Source organism: Choloepus didactylus, chromosome 7 (genome assembly GCF_015220235.1).
Source record: "Choloepus didactylus isolate mChoDid1 chromosome 7, mChoDid1.pri, whole genome shotgun sequence".
Lineage (NCBI taxonomy): Eukaryota > Metazoa > Chordata > Mammalia > Pilosa > Megalonychidae > Choloepus > Choloepus didactylus.
In genome coordinates this window covers 118,513,205-118,539,525 of record NC_051313.1, presented here as the reverse complement: position 1 = coordinate 118,539,525, position 26,321 = coordinate 118,513,205, and the positions used below count along the sequence as shown (strand labels likewise).

Genomic DNA, 26,321 nt, shown 5'->3' with positions numbered 1-26,321 from the left:
TAGGACTTATCTGGCATAGGAACACTGGTGGATTTAAGTTTCTGAAAAATATACTTAGTGAGTGAAAAATATACTGAGTGAGTGAGACTCACTGAGTCTCAGATAGGGACCTAGGTATTTCGGAACTACCGTTGAGTTAGGGCTATACTGTGGCCATTTTGGAGCTGGAGCTTGCATAAGAGAAACTTCCAGGAAAACTGCTCAACTCTATTTGAAATTTCTTAGCCACTATAACCTTGTTTTATTACCTTTCTTTTCCCCCTTTTGGTCAAGGAGGCATTTTCAATCAAAGGTGAGATTCACTCACCTGGGAGTCATGTCCCATGTAGAGGGGAGGCTAATGAATTTATTCCTTGCATTGTTTTATACTCCGACTTTTTCATGCTTGCCTGACTTAGTATTTCCAAATTGATCTTTTGTTAATGTCTAACAATTGCATTGATTTTCACTGAAACCATGTGGTTCTGTCACCGAAAGAAAAAAAAATACTTACACATGCTACAACATGGATGAACCTTAAGACATTTTGTTAAGTGAACGAAGCCAGACACAAAAGGACAAAGGTTATATGATTCCACTTATATTAAATATCTAGAATAAGCAAATTCACAAAACAGAAAGCAGATTAGAGGTTACCAGGGACTGGGGGGAGGGAAAAGGGGGAGTTATTACTTAATGGATACAAGAGTTTCTGTTTGGAATGATGAAAATGGATAGTGGTGATGGCAACCCAACACCGTAAATGTGGTTAATGCCACTGAATTGTACATGTAAGGATGGTTAAAATAGCAAATTTTATGTTGTATTTATGGTTGCCATTTAAAAATAAATTTTAAAAAACAGCTCCGGTAAACTGCTCACAGGAAAGTCATGCCCTGGGTTTCCCCACCACCCCCATATTACACTTTGGGGAGAGGGGAGAGGTCACTGAAGCCTCCATCCACTGCCTCAACTGGGAGGAGAAGCTGAGCCCCTATTCTCCTACCTCCGTCCCATTTGCTTTCTCACCCTTCACTGCTCTCACCTCTGGCTTCCTACACCACTGCCCACCCTCCCCCATTCCCTCCAGGCCTGGGAGCAAAAGAAGAGGAGGAGAGGGCAGGACAAATCCCCAGCCCCCTATCTACTATGGACCCCTGACCCTGCAGCTGTCACAGCTGACCCCTACCAGGGTCCCCATCCCCATCCCCAGCAAAGCTCTTCTCCTGCCTGGAATGTGGAGCCTCCTCTTCCCTCCACTCCCACCTCTCTCCCCTGGGCACATCTCACTTGGATGAGTGGCCCTTTCCCTGCCCCAAATGCGGGTAGAAGTTCTGCCAAAGGGCCCACCGGGCCCTGCGCCTACCCTTGCACATGGGTGACCACCACAGCTCACACCTGACCCCACTCCACTGCACACACCTGCCCGAGACCCCCATGGCTGTGTTCAGTGTGGCAGGAGCGTCTCCCTGGGCTCCGGCCTGCTGCAGCGCACCTCTGTACACACAAGCCAGCAACCCCCTGTCTGGGCCAACTACAATGGGGTTTGGGCTGCCACCCCAGCCTCATCCGCTACTAGATGTCCCAATCCGTGAGCACCCTACCTCCTGCCAAAGTGTGGCAAGTGCTAGGGGTATGTCTCACCTACAGGGAAGACCCCCTACCTGGGCAGCAAGTGTGGTCCTGGCTTCAGCCAGCACCCCAAGGTTCGTGGCCCACCAGCGGGTCTACCGCTCAGGTCCTTGTCCTCCCAGTCAGTCTGCACATGCCAGGACTGTGGTCTGCTCTTCCCTCAGGCGTGGCTGTAGCTGGCTACCATGCAGGCCTGCAAGGTAGTGAGGAGCCCATCCCCTGCCCCCAGTGCCTCCAGGGCTTGGGACAGAGCAAGGTGGGCGGCCCCATTGAGTCCACACGGGCGGGAAGCCCTTCTGCTGCCCCAGCTATGGGCGTGGCTTCTGCTGCAGCCCCAGCCTGGCACAGCACCACCCGGGCCGCGCTGGGGACAGGCTTTACTGCGTGGCCTCCTTGTCTGTGGCTTCGTTCACAGCTCCCGTATGCTACGATACCAGGCCACAGACGGTGGGAAGGGAGGGGAGTCTGGAGGCAGCCCCCTTCTGCCTTCTCACCCTTCCAGGAAGCCCAGCAGGACTCCAGGAGGGCACAGGAGCAGCACTAGTTCCAGACCCCTCTGCTGTCGGGGTGATTGCCTCTGCTGCAGGAGGCACAGCGAGCACAGCTCCCACCCAGCCCTGGCCAGAGCGACTTTCAGAGCAACCAGTATCCTGTCTGGACTTACTCAAAGCTGGATTGGCCAGGCCCATCGAACCCAAGGCCAAAGTCCTGATCCCCAATGGAGCTCCCAGGCCTGGAAAAGAGCTTCCCTTGTTTCTTAGTAGGGAAGCTGTTCTTCCAAGTTAAAAAAAAAAAAAAAAAAAAAAAAAAGTCCCTGGGCCCTTTCCCATCTCCTGTCCTACCTGAAAAATTTAACCAGACTGTCAGACTGTCTTGGAACTGCTGTTGTCATGGGCGGGTCAGATTCCCTGGGATAATCATGAAGGGCTCTTTCCAGAGAGATAATTGAGTCTCCAGATCTCCATGACAACCTCATCATCAAGTCCCAGACCCCCTCTGGCCCCACCCAACCCCATCTCGTCCCCCAAGATTGCCGGGTCCTTCTCGCCCTGGTGCCAGAGTTACGCCCAACACCCTTCCATGGTGGTACCCTGTGCTGCTGTCTAAAACCCTCGTAGCAATTAACTCTGAGATTAAGTCACAGATGGAAGCCGTTCTTCCGACTGCCTTTTCCAGCGCTTTTTAGTGAAAGGCGAAAACTGGCAGAGCCACATGTTCAGGGATGGAGCAGGGAAATGCAGGAAATGGAGACCAGAGGAAGAAGCCAAGAGAGGTTGAAGGAGAAAGTGGAAAGTCCTAGGATGCTGAGAAAGGACAGGGCTGTGTGAGACAAGATATATAAGAAACATTTCAGGAAAACTTAGACATGCCTTCAGGTACAAACACCTCCAGGAGCTGCTCATTTCTTCAATTTACATCTTTCCCCCAGTGCTGCCATCAAAAGTACTGCATTTCCTGCCATTTGCACTTCTTCCACAGAATTGCTTGTTTCATGTCCTCTTCATTTTCTGGGAAACTGGCTTTGAACGAAGAGTCAGCCAGGAGTCCCACAGGAGCATCCCCTCCAGACTGGCACCCCTGGCCCAGGCTGACACTGAGGAGGGAGGCTCATCTTTCACCTTGTAAAAGGTTCGGTTGGGGCAGGTACTCCCCTGGGCAACACCTGCAGCGTTTGTCATTACTGTTCATGTGAAAGGATAAGGTAAACCTTAGAACTTGTATTAACTTCCCTTAAAATATATTCTTTGGAATTCCCAACATTTATCCCTGTGGTGTGTCAAAGAGAGGTTTGATTATTGATATGTGCAGGATAGAATTAAAGAACCTTAGAGGTGAAAGGAGGTGAAAGGGATCATGTGAGAGACCACTATCACTTTCTCCCTTCCAGGAAATATGTATTGAGCCCACTCTGTCAAGGACCATTCTGGGAGATGGGTGTTGCAAACAGGTATATGTCGTGGACCTGGCCTTTGATCTAGGGACGTTCAGTGTGAGCATCTCAATATTGAATCCGGCATCTACTCCCATGAATTTCATCTGCTGTAATATCTCTCAAGTCTGTCCACTCTCTCTGTCCCTCCACCACCCTGGCCCCACCACAATCGCTCTCCCCCACATCACTGCAATAGTCACTCTACATCTCTTCTCCTAAGAGGCTGGGAATTGGAAATGGCCTTCTCTAAGCCATGCTGCGCACCTGAGTAAGAGACCTCTTTTTGAAATGCAAATCTGATTGCTTCAGGCACCCTGCTCAAACTCATTCAATGGATTCCTACTGATCTTAGTTTAAAGACCTTAGGTTAAAGAGTCCTTAACGGGGCCTCTAAGACCCTGCAAGCTGTGGCCCTGTCACATCTCCAGCCCCACCTCCCGCCACTCACCATCCCCCTCTCTCCCTGTACTCCAGCCACACTGGCCTTTTTCCATTTCCTGCCCACTCCACGCTTCCTATACAGAGAGCCTTTGCACGCACTGGCCCTCGGCCTCAAAGCTCCTCTCCATTCCTCGCCTAGTTAGCTGCTCTTCTTTCTTCAGAGCTCAGCTGATGTATCACATCCTCAGGGAAGGTTCCCTGACCTTCCCTCAGGGTCAAATTCCCCTCAGGAGCTCTGTGCTTGGCACAGCTGCAGTTCTACACATGTTGGTGAATGTGATTAATGTCTGATCCCCATAGAATGTAAGACCCCAGTGGGCAGGGATCTTGTCTGCAGATGCTCACTTTTGTCCTTCTCTGGACCTAGCATATGGAGGACATGCCATAAAATCTGATGAATGAATGTCTGCATGCCAGGATCTGGGGCTGGGGTGGGGGGATGGATTCTGGGATTTCTGAAAGGATGGACTAAAGCCATGATTCTCCCTCCAGCAGCTGCAGCTGGGAGTAGCACATGCCGTTTCCATAGCACCATTATTTCCTCCATGTTTCTCAGCATTGTCCCACTTCTATCCCAGGGCCCCTCCAGCTTATCTATAAGACCCCCATTTAACTTTTTAGTACCTCTTTCCGGTTTGGCCTCATTGGCTTCACGAGGCAGCATGAAATAATGTGGCAAAAGCTCAGATTCAGAATCAGAAAATCTGGGTTCAGTAACGAGGTTAAATATATTAGTGGTGTGATCTTGGGCAAGCTATTAAACCACCTGAACATTGGATTTCTTGTCTATAAAATGGGAGCATCAAATTCAGAATTAAGCAAAATTGAGGAATTTGTAAATCTAAAAGCACACTTGCTCCATCATGTAGAAGTGCTGGATAACATACAAAAAAATTGAATATATGATTGAGTTCTAAAAGGAAAGGGAAGCCCCAGGTGCTAGAAACAAAAGAGGACACTGAAAGCCTGAGGATGAGCTAGCTGGCTGTGGCTCCTCTGGAAGAGGGACTAGGAGGGAACGGACTCTGCAACTAAGGGCTTGCGTCTCTCCAGCTCATGGATAGAAGACGAGCCCTGATCCTGAAGAGCTGGAGAAATCAGATGAAAGGCAACCCAAGCTGAGTCAAGAAGAAAAGGAAAACCAAAGCATAGCTATAAATTCTAAAGAATTGAAGCAGAAGTTAAAAATGTACACACGCGCACACACACACACACACACACACACATACAGTACCCAGATGGTTTTACAGAGGTGTTCTGCCAACTCTCAAAGGGACTGTTATCTGTTTATTTATATAAACTGTTCCAGGCAATTGAAAAAGAGGGCACTCACATTCATAAGACTAAAAATAGTAAATAAAAATACTAGCAAACTGAATCCAGTGGAGTTTGGGTGTGCCCATGTTTAATGAATGACCAAGTCGAGTTTATTCCAAGAATGCAAGGCTGGTTTACTTAAAGAATCCATTAATGATACTTACAACTTTGACTTATTAAAAGGAAAAACACGTTGATAACCTCAATAGGCACAGAAAAATAATTGGCTAAAACTTAGCACTCATTCATGATTTTTTAAAAATGAAACCAACTAGGAACAGAAAGGAACTTCCAATGTCAAGATAAGGATGCCAGTTTTTACTGTTTCTATTCGACTTTGTGCTGGGGAGAGGCGGGTCTGAACTGGAACATTAAGAACAAGAAGAAATAAAACCATCACTATACATAGATGATTGATTGCTTACCTAGAAAATCCATGAAAACCTACAAACCAGCTATTAGGACTCATACATAGTACAGAAATATTGCAGGGGACAAGACGAATATAGAAACATCAATACACTCATCCCACAGTAATAACCAAATAGAATATTTCATTTTAAGAAAATACCATTTGTAACAGCAATAAAAACTGTAAGATACTTAGGAATAAATATAACAAAATATGTACATGATCTTTAAGGAGAAAATTGTAAAACTTTATTGAACATAAAAGAAGACCTAAAAGAATGGAGAGACATGCCATGTTCATGAAGAGGAAATTTCACTTTAAAGCCAACATTTTTTTCCCAAATCTGTAAACTCAGTGCAATTCTAATCCACCTCCCAACAAGATATTTTATGGAACTTAACAAGCTGTTCTTAAAACTCTGATGGAACACTCCACTTTGTCTAGTTTATGGATGGATGAGTAGAAAAATAGGGGAAGGAAACAAACAGACAAAGGTACCCAGTGTTCTTTTTTACTTCAATTGCTCTTTTTCACTCTAATTATTATTCTTGTTATTTTTGTGTGTGTGCTAATGAAGGTGTCAGGGATTGATTTAGGTGATGAATGTACAACTATGTAATGGTACTGTGAACAATCAAATGTACGATTTGTTTTGTATGACTGCGTGGTGTGTGAATATATCTCAATAAAATGAAGATAAAAAAAAAAAAAACTCTGATGGAAGAAAAGCTGAAAAGGTTTGAAGGAAAAGAATAACAGAGTATTTGCCATACCATCTATCACAATTTTAAAGCTGGAGTGATTAAAACAGTACAGTTCTGGCATGTGGACAAACAGGGCACTAGAACAGAAAACAACTTTTTGGATCAAACTCCATATGTATGAGAACTTAGTATGACAATAGTGACATAAATCAGTGGAAAAATGATGGTCTTGTGTTAACTGACTATCCAAAATTTTAATGCAACTTTATTGATATCTATTTGCATACCATACAATCATCCAAAGTGCACAATCAATTGTTCATAGTATCATCATATAGTTGTGCATTTATCACGCAATCAATTTTTGAACATTTTCGTTACTCAAAAAAAACAAAAATAAGAAGTAAAAACAAAAGTAAAAAAAGAAAACCCAAACATCCCACACCCCCCATTCCCCCCTATTATTCATTTACATTTTGTCCCCATTTTTGTACTCATTTGTCCACACGTTGGATAAAGGGAGTGTGAGCCACAAGGTTTTCACAATTGCACGTTCACACAGTATAAACTGTATAGATATACAGTCATCTTCAAGAATCCAGGCTACTGTATTGCAGTTCAACAGTTTCAGGTATTTCCTTCTAGCTATTCTAATACACTAAAAACTAAAAAGGGATATCTATATAATGCATAAGAATAACCTCCAGAAGGACCTCTCAACTCCATTTGAAATCTCTCAGCCACTGAAACTTTACTTTGGTTCATTTCTTATCTCCCTTTTGGTCAAGAAGATTTTCTCAATCCCACAATGTCGGGTTCAGGCTCATCCCTGGGAGTCATGTCCCGCGTTGCCAGGGAGATTTACACCCCTGGGAGTCATGTCCCACATAGAGGGGAGGGCAACGAGTCCACCTGCTGAGCTGGCTTAGAGAAAGAAGCCACATCTGAGCAACAGAAAAGGTTCTCTGGGGGTGACTCTCAGGCACAATTATAAATAGGCTTAGCCTCTCCTTTTCAGTAACAATCTTCATAAGGGCAAGCCCCAAGATCAAGGGCTTGGCTTTCAAAATTGTTAGTCCCCAATGCTTGCGAAAATATCAGGAATTCCTCAGGTGGCAAAGTTTAATATTTCCACATTTTCCTCAAGGAGGCTTTGCAGATACATTTTTATTCTTTGTCCAGATTATTCTGGGATATATCAGGGCATCACACTAACCTGTACAAATCAACCAGATCTCAGAAAAAGGAAAAAGAAAAGTAGAAAAAGGATGGTCTTGCATTAACTAGCTATCCAAATTGTAAAAAAAAGAAAGATCCCTAAACTCTACCATCCCAAAGAAAAATTTCAGATAGCTTAAATATTTGAAAAGAAAAACTTAAAAAGTGCTTGAAGAAAATATAGGATAATATACTGACAATATCAGACTAGGGAAGGATTTCCTAAATAAGACACAAAAAGTACAAACATAAAAGAAAACATTTACACAAATAACCACGTTAAATTAAAATAAAAAACTTCTGTAAGACAGGAAACATTGTAAACAAAGCAATGGAGAATATTTACAACTTATATAACCAACAAAGAATATAAAGAACTCTTACAGGTCAGTAAGCTAAGGACACAGGAAAAGAAAAATAAGCAAAAGTTATGAACAGGCAAGTCACAAAAGAGGAAATCTGAATGGCCAATAAGCATATGAAAAGATGAGAAACTTTCTTAGTAATGTAGAAATTCAAACAAAAACCATGAGATACTATTTTACACATTTAAAAATTAAAATAATTCTGATAACACAAAGTGTGGGCCAAAATGTGAGACAATAAGAACTCATACATTGTGGATTGAAGTTTAAATGGATGCAAAAAAAAAATCAATGAATTATTTGGCAATGCTTAATGCTGAAAATGCACATATCTAATGGATTAGCAACCCTACTTCTAGATGTGTACCTTAGAAAAATACTTCTACATTGCACAAGGAGATAACGACAAGAATGATCATTGCAATATCATTTGATTGTCAAAAAAAAAAAAAAATGGAAACAACCTAACAGTCAGTAAAGGAATGGATAAATAAGGTATGGTTTGTTTTTACAATGGAATACAGCACAGCAGTTAAAATAAAGGAATGATAGCTATTTTTAGCAATATAATGAGTAAAAGAAAGTTGCAAAAATGTGTGGTATCACTTACTTAAGTTTCAAATGACATGAAGCAATGGTGTATGCTGTTTAGGAAAACAAACATATTTGTTGAAAGTACAAAAAAATGCATGGAAATAATTCACAACAATTTCAGAATGGTTATTACCTCTGAGGAAAGAGAGAAATGGAATGGCCTTAGCTATACCTGTAATGTTAGGAAGGAAGGAAGGTGGTTGGTAATCCCATCACTAAAATCAGGAACAGTGGGAAAGGAGCAGGTTTAGGGGAAGAGATGAATTCAATTTTGGGACTATACAATGCTTACTTGATAGGTTTAAATAGAAATATTACATTTAAACTGTCTGGGGGACACTCCAATGGAAAGATTCATGAAACATTATCTGGGAGTGGAGGTGAAGAGAGAAATCTGGCTGGAGATACGCAATTAGGAGTTACTAGCAGAGGAAGGTAGTTGAAGCCACGGGTGTGAGTGTGCCCAAGAAAAAAATGTGTGGATGAGGAGAGGAAGGTGCATGGACCGAATCATGGAATGCAGCAAATTTAAGAGTCTGAGAAATATCAGCTGGAGAAGTAGGAAGAGAAATGAGAGTGAGAGTGGTTTCACAAAAATCAAGAGAAAAGAACTTCAAAAGGGTAGTCAAAAGGGTCAAAGGCTCCAGAAAAGAAAAGTGAAATGAAAACCAAAATGTGCTCATCGGATCTGAGGATAAGATCCATCTGTGGTTACCTTAGGGAGAAGCGCTCCACTGTGGAGGGTAGTAGGGACAGAGCCTGATTGCAAGGAGTTGTGAACTGAGGATGTGCATTAGTCATCCGCTGCTGTGTAATACACAACCCCAAAACTTAGTAGCTCAAAGCAACAGTAACTATTTATTAACTCTCATGGTTTCTGTAGGTTGGAAATTTGGCAGAACACAGCTGGGACCTCTTGTCTCTGCTCTACAATAGCTAATGAAAATGAGTCAGAAAATTATTTTTGTCAAATCTTCAACTTGAATGGATTCAATAAAATCCCTGCAACTTCATATTCGTTATTAATTTAATTACTGATCAAAACAATGAGAATGATACAGCCTCTGTTTGTATTTTCCTTGGTTTTAAAAATTTTAAGTAGACTGCTTCTTTGAATATATTCTATTTTATTTTCAGCCTATTTCTTTGAGTTCCATGTTCCTGTTTTCTATTTCTATCATGATCTCAATTTGTACTCATTCTTTATGATCTAGGGTTAAAAAACAATCATTGTAGTCAAAATGTACAAAATTTAAGTGTATTTTCACCAAAATATTAAAGTAAATGTAAAAAAAGTAAAACTTGAAATCAGTTTTCATATATATTTACCAGTTATTTTCCTTCTAAAATCTACAAAGTTATTAACATTAAAAGACAAAAACAAATTATAATTAATAAATAATATTTTAAGTCAAACTAATTTAAATAAAGCTGAATTTTTTACTTAATTTTTGAAATTTTTATTAAAATTTATGAGTTTTTTAAAAATCAAATTATTCACAATTTAGGATTCAACATCCATCTAATTACCGATACAGAGAATTAGTAATATACGTAGCACAAATTATGTCTAGACCTAGATGCATACAAATTAGAAAAAAAATTTATCAGAGCAGTTGAAGGTTTACAGAAAAATCATGCAGAAAATACACCTCCCCTACATACATACAAATTTAATAGTAATAAGAATTGTTTAATATTGAAAAGTGTTTCTCAACCATCATGTGCAATACAGCACTACTTGCTAAGCATTTCAGGACCATGACCTCTAGAACACGAACAGAAGCAATAAAAAATGGACACTCAGCACCATTGGGAAATGATGCTTTATTATGCTAATAGGAGGTAATATTTGACAAGTTAATTAGTTAGTATTTTCTCTTACCTAAATGCTTCTGTTGCTTCAATCCTCCTCACACTCCAAAGCAGTTTGTGCCTCAGAAGTTGGCAGAAACAACCTCAAACTTTCACAGCATTAGAGTGTAGTCACCTTTTGTTTCCAGGATACAGGGCAAGAGATGGCAAAAGATTTTTCCCTGGGGCCTGAACAGTGTTAATTATGAGAGCAGATGTTTAGGGTTTCAGGTTGTGCTATGCCAGCACTGAGGGCCAGATACCAAATGTCATACACCTGGGTATCCTTTAATAAATGTCGTGCCGACAGGCTGTTTTGTGATAGGTGGGGCCCCCTAAAGCAGGCGGAGCAGGCCAGAGCCTCTCTTGTCCATATCTGAAGATGATACTGCTTACAAGGGAAGATCATGACATCAGTTTTCAATAGGCTAAGTTTGTGGTATCTTTGCAGCATGCAAGTGGGGTGCCCAGAAAGTGATCAGATACACAAGTCTGGAGATTAGAGGAAAGATATAAATTTGAGAGCAATCAGCTGGAGAAACTAAAGCCTTGGTACATGTGTGATCCCCTGGAGGGAGTGTGTAGAGAGAGAAGAGGAGGGCTTCAAGGCTAACCTTGATGAAGTCCACATGGTGGGATAGAGCAGGATGAGCCAGAGAAGAAGAGAAGGAGCAGCCAAGTGGTGAGGGAAACCAGAAGCTGAGTCCCTACGGCCAAAGAAAGTGCTTCAAGAAAGAATAGATCAACAGCGTTTAGTACTGGTGGGAGGTCAAGTAAGAGTGGGATCTAGAAAAGAAGGCTTGGTTCTCCAAGAAGATCCCTGAGGATTTTACTGCTACATATCAGGCCAATTATGGCTTCTCTAATGACAGTGTGTCTCGCTGTACAAGATGTCAATGCTAGGAATGCACAAAGAGAAGCTTCCTGAACCCACTGATTCCAAAAAGAGGGGAGGAAAAAAGACAGAATCAGGATGTTTTCATGTGGAAGAAGTACAAGTATGTATGTGTCTGGTTTGCCTCCAGACATTATGATGAATGAACTTATACAGCCTATGTCCAATTGCAGCATTATGACGACAGAGTCTCAGACAGAAGAATTTAAAGTCAAGCTTTAGAAAAATAATCAAGGAAATCTTAAAGGAGATGGGCTTTGATGTTATTTGAAGAGGGAATCTGTGAATCTTGCATTAAAGCTCTTGGATGAAGATGAAATTAGAGGCTACAAATTACATGTCGAGGTGGCAAAGTTTCAACTGAAGGGGGAATATGACACCTCTAAAAAGAGGGGCAAAGACTATAAGAAGCAGTTCTCTCTGCAACAAAAGAGTTGGATTGTAAACCTGATAGGAGAACTGAGCCATCCCGAATGTGCTATGAGTGAGATATTATCATCTAAAAGCTGTTTCAGCCCATGGATTTTGAGGGGCTGTGAGATGGAAAGAAACACAGAAGGAAGTGAGCCAGAGAGAGGTTTTGTTTTGTTTTGTTTTGCTTTGCTTTGCTTTGCTTTGTTTTGTTAAGAGGGAGAGGCATGAACGGGCTTAACAGCTGATGGCAAGAATGTAGAGTGGGAGAGGAGAAGAAGGGGTCTATCAATCATGTAAGTGTCCTGAGAAGGCAGCAGGATATGGGATGCAGAAAGTGGGAAGAGGGCCTGTCCTCAGGCAGAAGGAGAACTCCAGAGGTTCTCAAAGTGGGGCCTCAAACCAGCAGCACCGGGCATCCCCTGGACAGTGGTTAGAAATGAAAATCCTCAGGTCCCTCTCCAGACCTACTGAATCAGAAACTTGTTTTCACACACCCTCCCAGGTGACACACACCAAAGTTGGAGAACCGTTTATTCTAACATGAAGGAACAAGGAGAGGGTGGGTCCGGATGCAGGAGGGGTGTGGATTTGGAACAGGTTGTCAAGGGAGGCATTTCCCTCTGAGGGCTTCAGTTTTCTCTGTAACATAAGAAGCGAGATCATCTAATGTGAGTGAGGGGAGACACAGAGAGAGGAGCCTCGTGGCTGGAGGGATCAGGGAGATTTAAAATAGCCATCTGCCAGAATAATGCAGTGGAGTTGCTAAGCAATGCTGGGAGCCTCGTTAGAGCTGATGACCCAGAATGCATGATAACCATTTCCTGGTTGTATGACTTCTTCCAACTCATTTTAGCTGTGAGGGCAAAATCCTAGGGAAAAAAGATTACTGGGCTCATCCAAGATTGGGGTCTTGCCAGATGGGTACAGAAGATGAAAATACAGAGGGGTGCAGGAGTTTGGGATATTGTCAAGGGAGTTGTTGAAATGAAGGGCCATGGAGTCAAAGTTGGCTAGAGAGGGAGTAGAGACAGGAAAGGGCTGGAGACTGTAAAAAGTGGTGGTTAGAATTTGCTCTCTAACTACATGTTAAATTGGGTTGGAAAAAGGGAGGCATCATTGATCTGGAGGTCCCAGGAGTCTAAAAAATGGTCATAAGGGGAGGAGATAGACAGGTGGAAGGTTAGGAGATGAGCTAAGAGCAGGCTGCTTGAATGAGTGATTCTCCAGGAGGGGCAATTCTGGGTGACAAGGTCCAGGGCATGATGATGAGAATGGGTGCCTGGGGATGAAGTCGTCAGGTTGCTGAGAGGGAAAGTGAGGAATGGGTCTTCCCTGTGGGCCATGAAGTCTCCCCTTGGGAGGACTCACTGGGAGGACAATCGTCATCCGGGTGCCAGGGTCCCCCTGAATGAAGTGGAGGGGTCTGGCTGCAGCAACGAGAAAGGGAGACGATAGTCTAGCTCAATGGCTGAGCCTCGGCGGAAGAGGGTTACTTTAAACTACAAATTGGGGGATGGGGGAGGAATAGTCTGGAAGCAGCAAACTGGAGCAAGGAAAGCACCCTCACCTCTAAGAAAATAAACAGCTCTCATTTCAGAAGGCTGCAGGGGAGGTGGTGCCCTCCAGGGAGAGTCGAATTTCAGTTAAGGCCTGGAAGTGGAGGGAGCGCTCCAAGGAGAAGTTAAGGGGATGAGGGAGTTTTCAGTTCATCAGAGGGCATGAGGACAGGTGAGGGAGGGGGCAGGTAGAGGGTTGGGGCAGGGCCAGAAAGTACAGAGAGAACATTGTGGGGACCACAGTGCAATAGAGAGTAAAGCTAGGGAGTTGACATTTTTACCACTAAATGATAAAAACAGGGATGGGAGGCAGGTTGGATTTAGTTAAGTCTCTTGGAGACTATAAAAAGTGGTGGTTAGAATTTGCTCTTTAACTACATGTTAAATTGAAGTTGGAAAGTTATTACTTCTATGTATATATGTTACACTCTACAACAAAAAAATTTTGATTAAAAAAAAGTGGTAGTTAGGATGTGGCCTCTGGCACCAGACCTGCCAGGTTTAAATCCCAGCTTTGTCATGTCTACAATCTTGGACAAGGGTTTCTGGGGTTTCAATTTCCTCTTCTGTAAGGGAAAGTACCTACCTCATAGGGCTGCTGTGAGGATTCAGTGACTTAGTGTGCTAAACATTTAATATGGAGACTGAACAGTTGATTCAGATATGTCTGGTAGCAGTGGCAGCCTGGACCTAGCAGCAGCTCTGAGGCCCGGTGGAGTGAGCCACTGTCACTTCAGCCTCTTCACTCACCTGGATCCTGCCCCTGTGCTAGGTGGGAAACAAGAGCAGCAACAATTGGGATGGGAATGACAAGACTGATGAGCAGTTGCAAAGGCAAGAATTATACAGAAACATCAAGGACTGAGACACCCAGGAAGAACCTGGTGGAAAACTGATTCTTTGGGATGCAGGTAGCTGACACCTCCTATGAGTGGGATCTAGAAAAGAAGCCTTGGTTCTCCAAGATCCCTGAGGATTTCCTTGCTACAGATCGAGCCAATTATGGCTTCTCTCACTCTACTCCACACATACAAGAAGTCAATGCTAGGAATGCAAAGGAACCTCTACAAAGAGAAGTTCCCTGAACCCACTGATTCCAAAAAGAGGGGAGAAAAAAGAAAGGCAGAATCAGAATTTTTCATGTGGAAGAAGACAACAGTACAAGTGTGCATGTGTCTGGTTTGCCTCCAGACATTGTGATGAATGAACTTATACAGCCTATGTCCGTATGTGGCATTATTATGACAGATTCTCAGACGGAAGAATTTCAAGTCAAGCTTTACAAAGATAATCAAGGAAATCTTAAAGGAGATGGGCTTTGTTGTTATTTGAAGAGAGAGTCTGTGAACCTTGCATTAAAACTCTTGGATGAAGATGAAATTAGAGGCTAAAATTGCATGTCGAGGTGGCAAAGTTTCAAGTGAGGAGGGAATATGACACTTCCAAAAAAAGTGCAAAGACTACAAGAAGCAGCTCTCTTGACAACAAAAGAGTTGGATTGTAAACCTGATAGGAGAGCTGGGCCATCCCAAATGTGCTATGAGTGAGTTGTTATCATCAAACATCTATTTCATCCTATGGATTTTGAGATGATCCATGATGAGGTGCTGAATGGGATCAGAGAAGACTGATCTCATTCAAGTGGTGTGAAAGTTTGGATAAATCAGAAGTTCTTGCTCTGTGGTGCAGCCTCTGTGCCCTTTACGAACACAGAAGCAGCCGATTATTGTATTCAGACCCCCATGGAAGGTACTCTGTTGGCCATTAGATCACTGCTCAAGCATGGGATGGAATTACAAATTATCAGGCTGAGGAGACCTCAAGAGAAAGGGAGGAAAGGCTGAGAAGATGGAAGGCTTTCAATGTCCCTGAAGGCAACACAGGCTATTCACCTTCAAATTCCATCTGCACTTAAGAAACGCTTCTAGAGGCAGACATTGACTGCTCTTTCACCCTGAACCAGCTGAAACCTGCTCTCTCTCCCCATAACCCTGCATTCATACACTCTTCCCAAGGCAAAAATGTTCCTCAAAGGCCAATTCACAGGACATCGCTGGATCCCGTTTACATGAACTCAAGCAATTAATTTTTTTGTTGGGGAGGATTCATTTATAGGAGTGTAACAACCTCTCATTTTACAGTTGGGAATGTGGGAGCTAGGAAATCACTCTCCTGGTTGATTTCTAGCACACCCCTCCCAGTTATTCAATCAAACTCTAGCCTAGGTGCTGCTGTCAAGGGATTTTGCGAATGTAATTTATATCCCAAACAGGTTTGTCTTGAGATAACTAAAAGAGAGGCTATGTGGAGTGGGGCTAACTCATTCACATATGAGGCCTCTAATAGTGGCTGACCCTCCACATGGTACAGAGAATCCAAGATGTAGAGAGGAGAAAACACATTTCTACAGTTGGAGACCTCTGTACTCCCCTGAATTCCAGCACCTTAGACTAAGGGTCAGGCCTCTGCAGACCCTTTTTGCAGGAGAAAACTCAGAAACAAAAAGGAAGGAAGTGACACTTCAAAGTAAAATTACTTGAAAAGTCCTTGAAAAGTAAAGGAAGAAAAATAAACCCAGGTGTATTAGTTAGGGTCCTCCTTGGAAACAGAATCAATGAGAGATGTCTCTTACTATCAAATTGTAAAAGTGACTCACGCAACTGCGGGAGCGCACAAGTCCAAATTCTGCAGAGCCGTCAACAAGCTGTCAACTCCAAAGAAGACGTCCGACGATCTCCTCGGGAAACGAACCAACAACTTTGACGAACTCCTCAGGAAATGAACTGGCAACTTTGAAGAACTCCTCAGGAAACGAACCGACAACTTTGACGAACTCCTCAGGAAACGAACCGACAACTTTGACAAACTCCTCAGGAAACGAACTGGCAACTTCGACGAGCTCCCCAGGAAAAGCTTCACTGAGCAGCTGAAGAAGAAGTGAAGGTTTCTCTAACCGTCCGGCTTATAAGCCTCCAACTGATCACCCGGACCAAATCCAGCCAATTGCATTCTCTCACTGGAAGCACGCCCCTTGACGAGTCATCAGTCAGCTGCAGTCAATTGACTGATGATCCGACAAACCAGCCCATTGGTTTATTAACCAGCCTCAAATAGCCTCACAGCAATCGTCAGGCCAGTGCCCGCTTGACCAGACAGCTAGGCCACCTAGCCAAGTTGACACATGAACCCAACCATCACAGTCCACCCCTTGTCAACTTGACAGTCGTACACATCACCTAAAACCATATCTTCAAAATGAACGTTACAGCTTATGCCATATGATAAGGGGATAAGACAGAGAAGAAAGCAAAAATATTTTCTTCACAGACAAATACAAACATAATCATCACAAAACGAGGAGGAAATATTCATATCATCATAGTCCTCGTTTCTGTAACTGGTCACGTGGCCGTAGTTCATATTTATCACGACCTTCTTCCACTACCCATTCCATGTTCCCTTTACCCTCAGCAAGCACTTCAGCTGGCCGTGGTTCTTTGCCTGGTGGGGTGACCCAAACCTTCATTCCTGAAGTTTCTTGGCCATTGGTAGTCCTGCCTGGATTGGGTTGTTGCAGTTTTCCATTGACTTGAATCACGGGGCATGGTAGTACTAAGAGACGCCCCAGGGGATCTCCTGTATGCCAGGAAAACTCTTCTTTACTTCCATTGTGTAGTTGCAGTGCTATTTCCCCTTGATAGTCAGGATCAATCACCCCAGCCAGTACAGTAATCCCCTTACTTGCCTGTTGATTCAGAGGCATAAGAAGCCCAAAGTGGCCAGGTGGCAGCCTTAACTTCCAGTTCAATGGGATTACTGTTGTGTTTCCTGGTGGAAGCACTCCTCCTTTTGGAACCAAGATTTGTAGACCAGCAAAGCTTAAACTTGCAGGGACAGGAAGCAAAAATTTCCCTAGTGGATCACTAGGAGTGATAGTGAGTGGTGCTACTCCTGTTTCCACCCCTTGATTCCTGGACCCATGAATCCTGGCTATGGGAGAAACAGCACCATAGAGTGGATGCTGATTCAGAGCATACACAGCCTCCTGGAGAACACTGCCCCAGCCCTGCAAGGTATTGCCACCTAGTTGGCGCCATAATTGAGTCTTCAATAGGCCATTCCACCGTTCTATCAACCCAGCTGCTTCTGGATGATGGGGAACATGGTAAGACCACAGAATTCCATGAGCATGTGCCCATCCCCTCACTTCATTTGCTGTGAAGTGGGTTCCTTGGTCCGAAGCAATGCTGTGTGGAATACCATGACGGTGGATGAGGCATTCTGTAAGTCCACGTATCGTAGTTTTGGCAGAAGCATGTCGTGCAGGGAAGGCAAACCCATATCCGGAGTATGTGTCTATTCCAGTAAGAACAAATCGCTGCCCTTTCCATGATGGAAGTGGTCCGATGTAATCAACCTGCCACCAGGTAGCAGGCTGATCACCCCGAGGAATGGTGCCATATCGGGGACTGAGTGTGGGTCTCTGCTGCTGGCAAATTGGACACTCAGCAGTGGCTGTGGCCAGGTCAGCCTTGGTGAGTGGAAGTCCATGTTGCTGAGCCCATGCATAACCTCTGTCCCTACCACCATGACCACTTTGTTCATGAGCCCATTGGGCAATGACAGGAGTTGCTGGGGAAAGAGGTTGATTGGTATCCACCAAACGGGTCATTTTATCCACTTGGTTGTTAAAACCTTCTCTGCTGAAGTCACCCTCTGGTGAGCATTCACATGGGACACAAATATCTTCATGTTGTTTGCCCACTCAGAAAGGTCTATCCACATACCCCTTCCCCAGACTTCTTTGTCACCAATCTTCCAATCATGTTCCTTCCAAGTCCCTGACCATCCAGCCAAACCATTAGCAACAGCCCAGGAATCAGTATACAGACGCACCTCTGGCCAGTTCTCCTTCCAAGCAAAGTGAACAACCAGGTGCACTGCTCGAAGTTCTGCCCACTGGGAGGATTTCCCCTCACCACTGTCCTTCAGGGATATCCCAGAAAGGGGCTGCAGTGCTGCAGCTGTCCACTTTCGGGTGGTGCCTGCATATCGTGCAGAACCATCTGTAAACCAGGCCGAAGTCTTCTCTTCCTCAGTCAACTGACTGTAAGGAACTCCCCAAGATGCCATAGCTGTGGGCTGGGAAAGAGAAGGTAAGGTGGAAGGAGTGGGGGCCATGGGCATATGGGCCACTTCCTCATGTAACTTACTTGTACCTTCAGGACCTGCTCGAGCTCTATCTCGTATATACCATTTCCATTTTATGATGGAGTGCTGCTGTGCACGCCCAACTTTATGGCTTGGTGGGTCAGATAACACCCAGCTCATGATAGGTAACTCAGGTCTCATGGTAACTTGGTGGCCCGTGGTTAAGCGTTCTGTCTCTACTAAGGCCCAGTAGCAGGCCAACAGTTGTTTCTCAAATGGAGAGTAGTTATCTGCAGAAGATGGTAAAGCTTTACTCCAAAATCCCAAGGGCCTGCATTGTGATTCTCCTATAGGAACTTGCCAAAGGCTCCAAACAGCATCTCTATTTGCCACTGACACTTCTAGCACCATTGGATCAGCTGGATCATATGGTCCAAGTGGCAGAGCAGCTTGCACAGCAGCCTGGACCTGTTGCAGAGCCTCATCTTGCTCCGGTCCCCACTCAAAACTAGAAGCTTTTCTAGTCACTCGGTAAATGGGCCGGAGAAGCACACCTAAATGAGGAATATGTTGTCTCCAAAACCCAAAGAGGCCAACTAAACGTTGAGCCTCTTTTTTGGTTGTAGGAGGGGCTAGATGCAGCAGCTTATCCTTCACCTTAGAAGGAATATCTCGACAGGCCCCACACCACTGAACACCTAGAAATTTTACTGAAGTGGAAGGCCCCTGTATTTTTGTTGGATTTATCTCCCATCCTCTGCCACGCAAATACCTTACCAACAAATCTAGAGTAGTTGCTACTTCTTGCTCACTAGGTCCAATCAACATGATATCATCAATATAATGGACCAGTGTGATGTCTTGTGGGAGGGAGAAATGATCAAGATCCCTGCGGACAATATTATGACATAGGGCTGGAGAGTTGATATAACCCTGAGGGAGCACGGTGAATGTAAACTGCTGGCCTTGCCAGCTAAATGCAAACTGTTTCTGGTGGTCCTTGCTGACAGCAATTGAGAAAAAAGCATTTGCCAGATCAATAGCTGCATACCAGGTACCAGGGGATGTGTTGATTTGCTCAAGTAATGATACCACATCTGGGATAGCAGCTGCAATTGGAGTCACCACCTGGTTAAGCTTATGATAATCCACAGTCATCCTCCAAGACCCATCTGTTTTCTGCACAGGCCAAATAGGAGAGTTGAATGGGGATGTGGTGGGAATCACCACCCCTGCATCCTTCAAGTCCTTAAGAGTGGCATTAATCTCTGAAATCCCTCCAGGAATCCGGTATTGCTTCTGGTTCACTACTTTGCTAGGCAGAGGCAGCTCTAGTGGCTTCCACTTGGCCTTTCCCACCATAATAGCCCTCACTCCAGGAGTCAGGGAACCAATGTGAGGATTCTGCCAGTTGCTGAGTATGTCTATTCCAATTATGCATTCCGGCACTGGGGAAATAACCACAGAATGGGTCCGGGGACCCACTGGACCCACTGTGAGACGGACCTGGGCTAAAACTCCATCAATCATCTGACCTCCATAAGCCCCAACTCTGACTGGTGGACCAGAGTGACGTTTTGGGTCTCCGGGAATTAATGTCACTTCTGACCCAGTGTCTAATAATCCACGAAATATCTGATCATTTCCTTTTCCCCAATGCACAGTCACCCTGGTAAAAGGCCGTAGGTCCCCCTGGGGAAGGCTGGGAGGAAGATTAACAGTGTAAATTTTTGGCAGGGAAATTTGATCAGGGAAACCTTCATGCCAGCCAATTAAACATTGGAGTGCCCAGGAAATCCAGAGTTTTCTTGAAGAATGAGAATTTCTTGAACCTGAGGTACCTCTGGGGATGAGGAGCAGGAATCACATAATGCCAAAAGCAACTCTCAAGGTACTGAAGCACAGGACATGAGGAGCAGGTGACAAGGACTACAGATGCTAACTAAGTTTGCAGAACTTACACTGAACTAGTAATGAGGCTGACATGAGGCCAAGGAGCAAACCCTTGGCCTTACCTTACAGAGAGGTCTCCCCTGTGCAGGTGTGGCAGGAGCTCCCACCACCTGATTACCAGCTCCAGGTGAGGCCATGCTTGAGCCATTTGAGGAGCTGCTGTGGGTGCCCCCAATGTGTGATTTACAATGAAGATCCTCAGGTACCTGGATGGAAGCCCTGGACCCTGAGCCCTCCATGGATTCCATACCCTCTGTGCCTGTTTGCTGTGTTTCTCCCACCAGACCCATCACCCAGCAGCAGTGGTCAACAATCTCTGACTTTGATCCAGATCCTGAACTTAAAGTTGAACCTTGATCTTAATTCCATTTGAGAGACAATGGCTTCTCACAGTTCCATGATACTCATGACTCCTCACCCCCAAACCCAATGCAATATATCCAAAAACACAGGTTAAAATATTCAAAGCAAAATTTGACAAAATTAAATGGAAAAGTAGAAAAATCTATATTCATAGTGAAAACTTTGACCAATGTGCTCGTTTGAAACTGTTGTGTACCCCAGGAAAGGCCATGTCCTTTTAATCCAATCTTGTGGGGGCAGGCATAGTGTGGGTGGGACCTTTTGATTAGGCTGTTTCCACGGAGATGTGACCCACCCAATTGAGGGTGGGACCTTTCGATTAGATTATTTCAATGGAGGTGTGACTCTGCCCATTCAGGGTGGATCTGGATTAGTTTTCTGGAGTCCTCAAGAGAGCTCAGAAGCTGACACAGACCCAGACACTTGGAGATGCAGACAGAAAGACATTTGGAGATGTTAAGGTAACAGATGAAGCCCAGAGTTTGCCCTGGAGAACCTAATAGAGTACTCTCAGATGCTTAAAGAGAAATACCCTGGGAGAACAAACAAGGTTGCACAGGAGCTGAGAGAGAGAAGCTAAGAGAGACAGAAACCCAGAGACATTTTGGAGAAAGTAATTTTGAAATGTGTTGCTGACAGGGCGACGCTGAAATGAGACACAGACACAAAGTTATGATTTAAGGGAGCAGGGGACCCACAGCATCGTGTGCCAAGTGGGTGCTAATGCACCTGTGCTCCAGTTATTTATTCATTTGTTACACAAAGCTAAACTACACTACGTGATCAAAAGCATTCAGGGTCTCTCAGATATTAATCTTTACATCCTGCTGCGGATAAGAAGGAACAATCTGGGGTCAATGGTTAACATTGCTGTCATAGTCACAAGACACACATCTTTACAGGGCGTGCCTACAATGGCGTTCCATGCAAGCTTGTGACCCAGCATTCCAGGTCACCACCCTGGACATGGTCTAAGTGACATGAAAAGCTTGGTTCCCCAAAGAAACGCAACCCAAGAGCAAAGGACCAGCAGACGCCAGCCACATGCCTTCCCAGCTGACAGAGGTGTTCTGGACACCATCAGCCTTTCTTCAGTGAAGGTATCCTCTTGTTGATGCCTTAGTTTAGACACTTTTATGGCCTTAGAACTGTAAATTTGTAATCTAATAAATCCCCTTTATAAAAGTCAATCCATTTCTGGTATTTTGCATAATGGCAGCTTTAGCAGACTGGAACAACCACCTTTCTCAACAACTGATAAAAAAAAATTAGGGAAAAATCAGTAAAGTTATAGAACATCTGAAGAAGACAATTAACAAAGTTGACCTTTTTGACAAATATAAAACACTGTCCTCAACATCAAAATAATACACATTTTTTGATTATCAAATTTTATTTAACAAAATTATCCCATGCTAGGACACTGAACAAGCTTCCAAGACATTTCAAAAGATTTAAACCATTTAGTTTATGTTCTCTGAAAGGTGGAAATCAGTAATAAAATAAGAAAATATCGAAATGCTTGGGTATCAAGGAATATACTTATAAATGATACTTGGATTAAAGAAGATATTACAATAGAAATTAGAAAATCTTTTTAACTGAGTAATAATAGAGATAAACATATCAAAATTTGTAAGATACAACTGAACAGTGTTTAGGAGGAAATTTATACCATTAAATCCATATGTTAGAAAGGGAGGCTGAAAATCAATGATTTGAGATTCATCTTGAGACACCAAAAAAAGTTTAGCATATCAAATTCAAGTAGAGCAAACAGGAGAAATGAAATGGAATCAATAAAATAGAAAAATAAATGTTCAATGAAGTCAACAAAATGAGACTGGTAGTGGCTCAAAAAGGAGTGCCTGGAATGAAGGAGATGCTCAAATGTGGCATCCTCCTTGAATAACAGTAATGTAGCTGCCACTCTTGAGTGTGACTTAGATGCTTTCTTTGGGACAGCTGGCCCAGCAGCTCCACCCAGCCCACTCTGAATGGAATGAGGTGAGAACTGGGATGGGGGAGTTGAAGAGGGAAAAGGGAAGTCTTGAGTGGCACCGCACAATGACATACAAAGCAGGGTGGGGTGGGAGGGGCTGTTCTCTCCCCGCTCTCCACAGGGAGGAGTATTTTATCACTGATGTTGTCTAGAATTGCTGGTGCATAGTGACAGTAAATTGTTTTAAAATTTTCTACAATGCCCTCCCCATCCCCCGCTGATTGCCTGCTCCCAGGGTGACCCTCCCTGGGCCCTGCCCTTGGTAAGCTGCTGCCAGTGGGCCTATGTGAATAAATAGTCCAATTCCTTCACCAAATTGTGCAGGGGGTGGGTGTGGGGACCCCCAAATTGAGGATTATTTTGCATCTAGTAGCATAATTTCGTGCAGCATAGTTTTGTACAAGATGTGTCTCCTAAATATCTGGTGAATGAATGAATGACTTAATTGAGTAATAAATAAAGGAGACCAGAAAATGTAGGCAGAAATTCCACCAGCAAACATTTGGTTTAAACATGAAGAAAACCTCCCCGATGACCATGGCTGTAAAATAAATGCAAAACAAGAAACTACACCCTCTCCTCAGAGATCTAGGGGCTCGTCACCTTTTGATGCCCCAGGCCCCTTGGGCCGTGTACTAAAGCCTGTGAATCCTCAGAGGAAATTTTTCAACTGCATAAAATAAAATACGTAAGATCACCAAGGAAAGCAGTCCTCCTGAAATAGTTTTCAAAATAAAAAACAAATCTGTGATATAAGATCTAGCAGTAGGTCTCACAACTACCATAATTACAAAGTAATTACAAAGCAGACATGACACTTTGAAATTTCTGCTACAACTGGAAGGTTACACTAGTGGGTTTGTTGCCTACACTTATCATCGAAGGAAATGCTATATTTCATTTAGAAGTTAGTGAAAATAAAGCGTAATTTTCCCCCATCCTCACTCATGGACAATTTGGGATCCAGGGTTAAGAGCTCTGCATTAGTGAGCAATATCTCAGAGTGGAAAGAAGCCAGGTCAGGAGAACATGTTGCTCCCTGCCCACAAGTCTTCTGGATGGTAGGAGGTGCCTCTCCCAGCTTCATGGTCATAGTTAACTTCTCCACCAGCCTTTCCTCAAAAGCCTTGTCTCAGGAGTCCCCACACATCTCCTGTGCTGTCATCTGAACCAGTATCAAAGGCTCTTCTGCTATCCAAAGCCCCACAAGGATACGACATTTGGAGATAAGATGGGGAGACAACCTGGTACTCAAGGACATCGTTCTCCAACTATGTGTGGAAGCATCAAAGGATTGACCAAGACTGGGTCAGTGGTATAGCACAGCTCCATCATCATTCCCTTAACAGGTATTTGTCCTGAAGGGTCTTTCCCAGCTTATGCAGACAACGACACCTATGTATTTAAGGTGAGAGAGCCCCAAAGACAGAGAACATGGGTGGTGGTATCAGGAACCTAGAAGACATGCTTCAGTGGGACATAAGCGCTTAGGGGAAGGCACCAGGAAGTGGCGCTGGCTTTTGAATGCCCTTCAAGTCACAAAATGGGAATAGAAAGGAACCAACATTTCCGGAGGACTTACTCTGTCAGGAGCTGTACATTTCTTGTCTCATTTATTCATCACCACACCTCCTCCATAAGGTAATTGCTTTGTTTTGCTTTTTAAAGATATGTTTTACCAGATTAAACAACAACAACAACAATGTCACTTGGAAACAAGAACAAAGGCTTTGCTTTGTTCCAATATCACGATTTTTTAAAACCTGCATTTTCATTAACTTCTTCCAAAGGAGATGGAGGCTGACTTCTGCCTAGAGGGGCATGGTGAGGAAGTGGAGTTGAGGTAAGACAAACATGTTCTGCATTATCACACACACGGATGTTATTTTTTCTAAGTCACACTTGGTCTTTCTTCAGTAACTTCTTAGACTTGTACTTAACATTATTACTTTGCACTTGAATTTACTGAGGCAATGAGCACTTTTGCTTTTATTTCTTTATAAGAAACTGCTTGATCTTGATAGTCTTATGGGAAGACAAGCTAAGTAACTGCATGTTCCACAGTGGTGAGAGAAGAGATTAGATATTAATTGAATTGACACTCAGGTTACATGGCTATAACTGATGGAATCAGGGTTTAAGTATGTAGACTTTTGTTGGATTTCGCCACCTAACATCTATTCCCATTGTTCTGGTAGTGGGATCCCATTTTTACATGGGGGCCATTATCCTCCCCCATTGGTGGTCTATTAGTCAAGGGGGCCCTGCCCTCTCTCAGTCTGGGGTCTGCACATGACCCAAGTTAAGCCAACTGGAGTTCTGTCCCTGCAATTTGATCCAAGTTGACTGATCCTGATGTAAGCACTGACCATTGACCACTGCTCCCTATATCCCAGAACTGTCCTGGCCTCTGTCCTTTCCAAAGCCTGCCTGCTCAGCTTTCCTTCGGTCCTGTATGTATCTTTCCAATAATTTACTGTTACTTGCTAGAGTGAATTTGTTGCTTTTCCATAGCCTGTTCCCTCCTCAGCTCCATGACTCCCAGATTGGAATCATGGAACAAGGGTGAATGTGGGCAGAGGTTCTGAGTAGCTGGATGGTGTTGAGCTCATTACATATCCAAGCTTATGAAATATCTTCTCTATGAGATCAAGGACCTTAATTTGTTCTCTACTGAATCCCCAGTGCCTTTCATGGGACACAGAGAAGGGGATCAAGATGTGTGTTGGCTGAATAAATACCGTATCTGAAAACCCTATGTAAACTCTAATATGCAACATAAATAGTTGTTTCCACTGTCTCCAGGATGAGGAGAGCTGATTTCTATTCTCCTTCCCCTCAAAGTTTTGTCTTGGTGTTGCTTTCTCTATTTTTCTTTCAATCTCTTCACTAAATCTGAGTACTTTATGTTGGAACCCAACCAACTTGCCTGCTCCTCCTAATGTCTAATTTTCCTGAAATCAGAAAAGCCATGCTTCTTAAGTGAAGGGTAGGTAGGTCCATATTTATGAGAAGAAAGGAGGATGTTTCTTCTTTCTTTTGTCCTCAGGGCATATAACCACATTCAATAGCTTTGAAAATGGTGCCGAGGTGGGCTCCTCCGTATTATGAAGAGATAGTACTGTTGGGCACTGAGCGTTTCCCAGAGAGCCCAATTAAGAAATCAACTGAGGTGAGGCGAAGGCCTAAGGGTGGAGAAACAGGGGGAAATGATATTTCTTTAAAGGTCAGAGCTCCCTGAATACAGTTGGGAGACTCTTACAGCTCATGAGGACACCTCCAAGTCCCTCCATGACTGTAGGTAAAGACAGGAACCTCTGTCCCAGATAGTCAGCAGTCTCAGGAACTAGCAGACGGATGGAGGATATTGACACAGCTCTGTCCTGGGGAGCAATCCACCCGCTTCTGGGTCTGTTAAGTGTGCTGTCATCAGCAAAAATAAATACCTTAGGGAAAATTTGAGGGTGGTGAATTTCAGCCGGAGGATCACAACACCGTATCTAAGCCACAAGACTGACGACATTTAGGCTAAAGGAGA

At 43.8% G+C, this 26,321-nt stretch overlaps 1 pseudogene; it reads left to right on the top strand.

Annotated features, from left to right (window-relative positions):
• The first annotated feature begins 1,614 nt into the window (after nucleotides 1-1,614).
• LOC119540711 lies at nucleotides 1,615-15,229 on the top strand (annotated as a pseudogene).
• The last annotated feature ends 11,092 nt before the right edge of the window (nucleotides 15,230-26,321 follow it).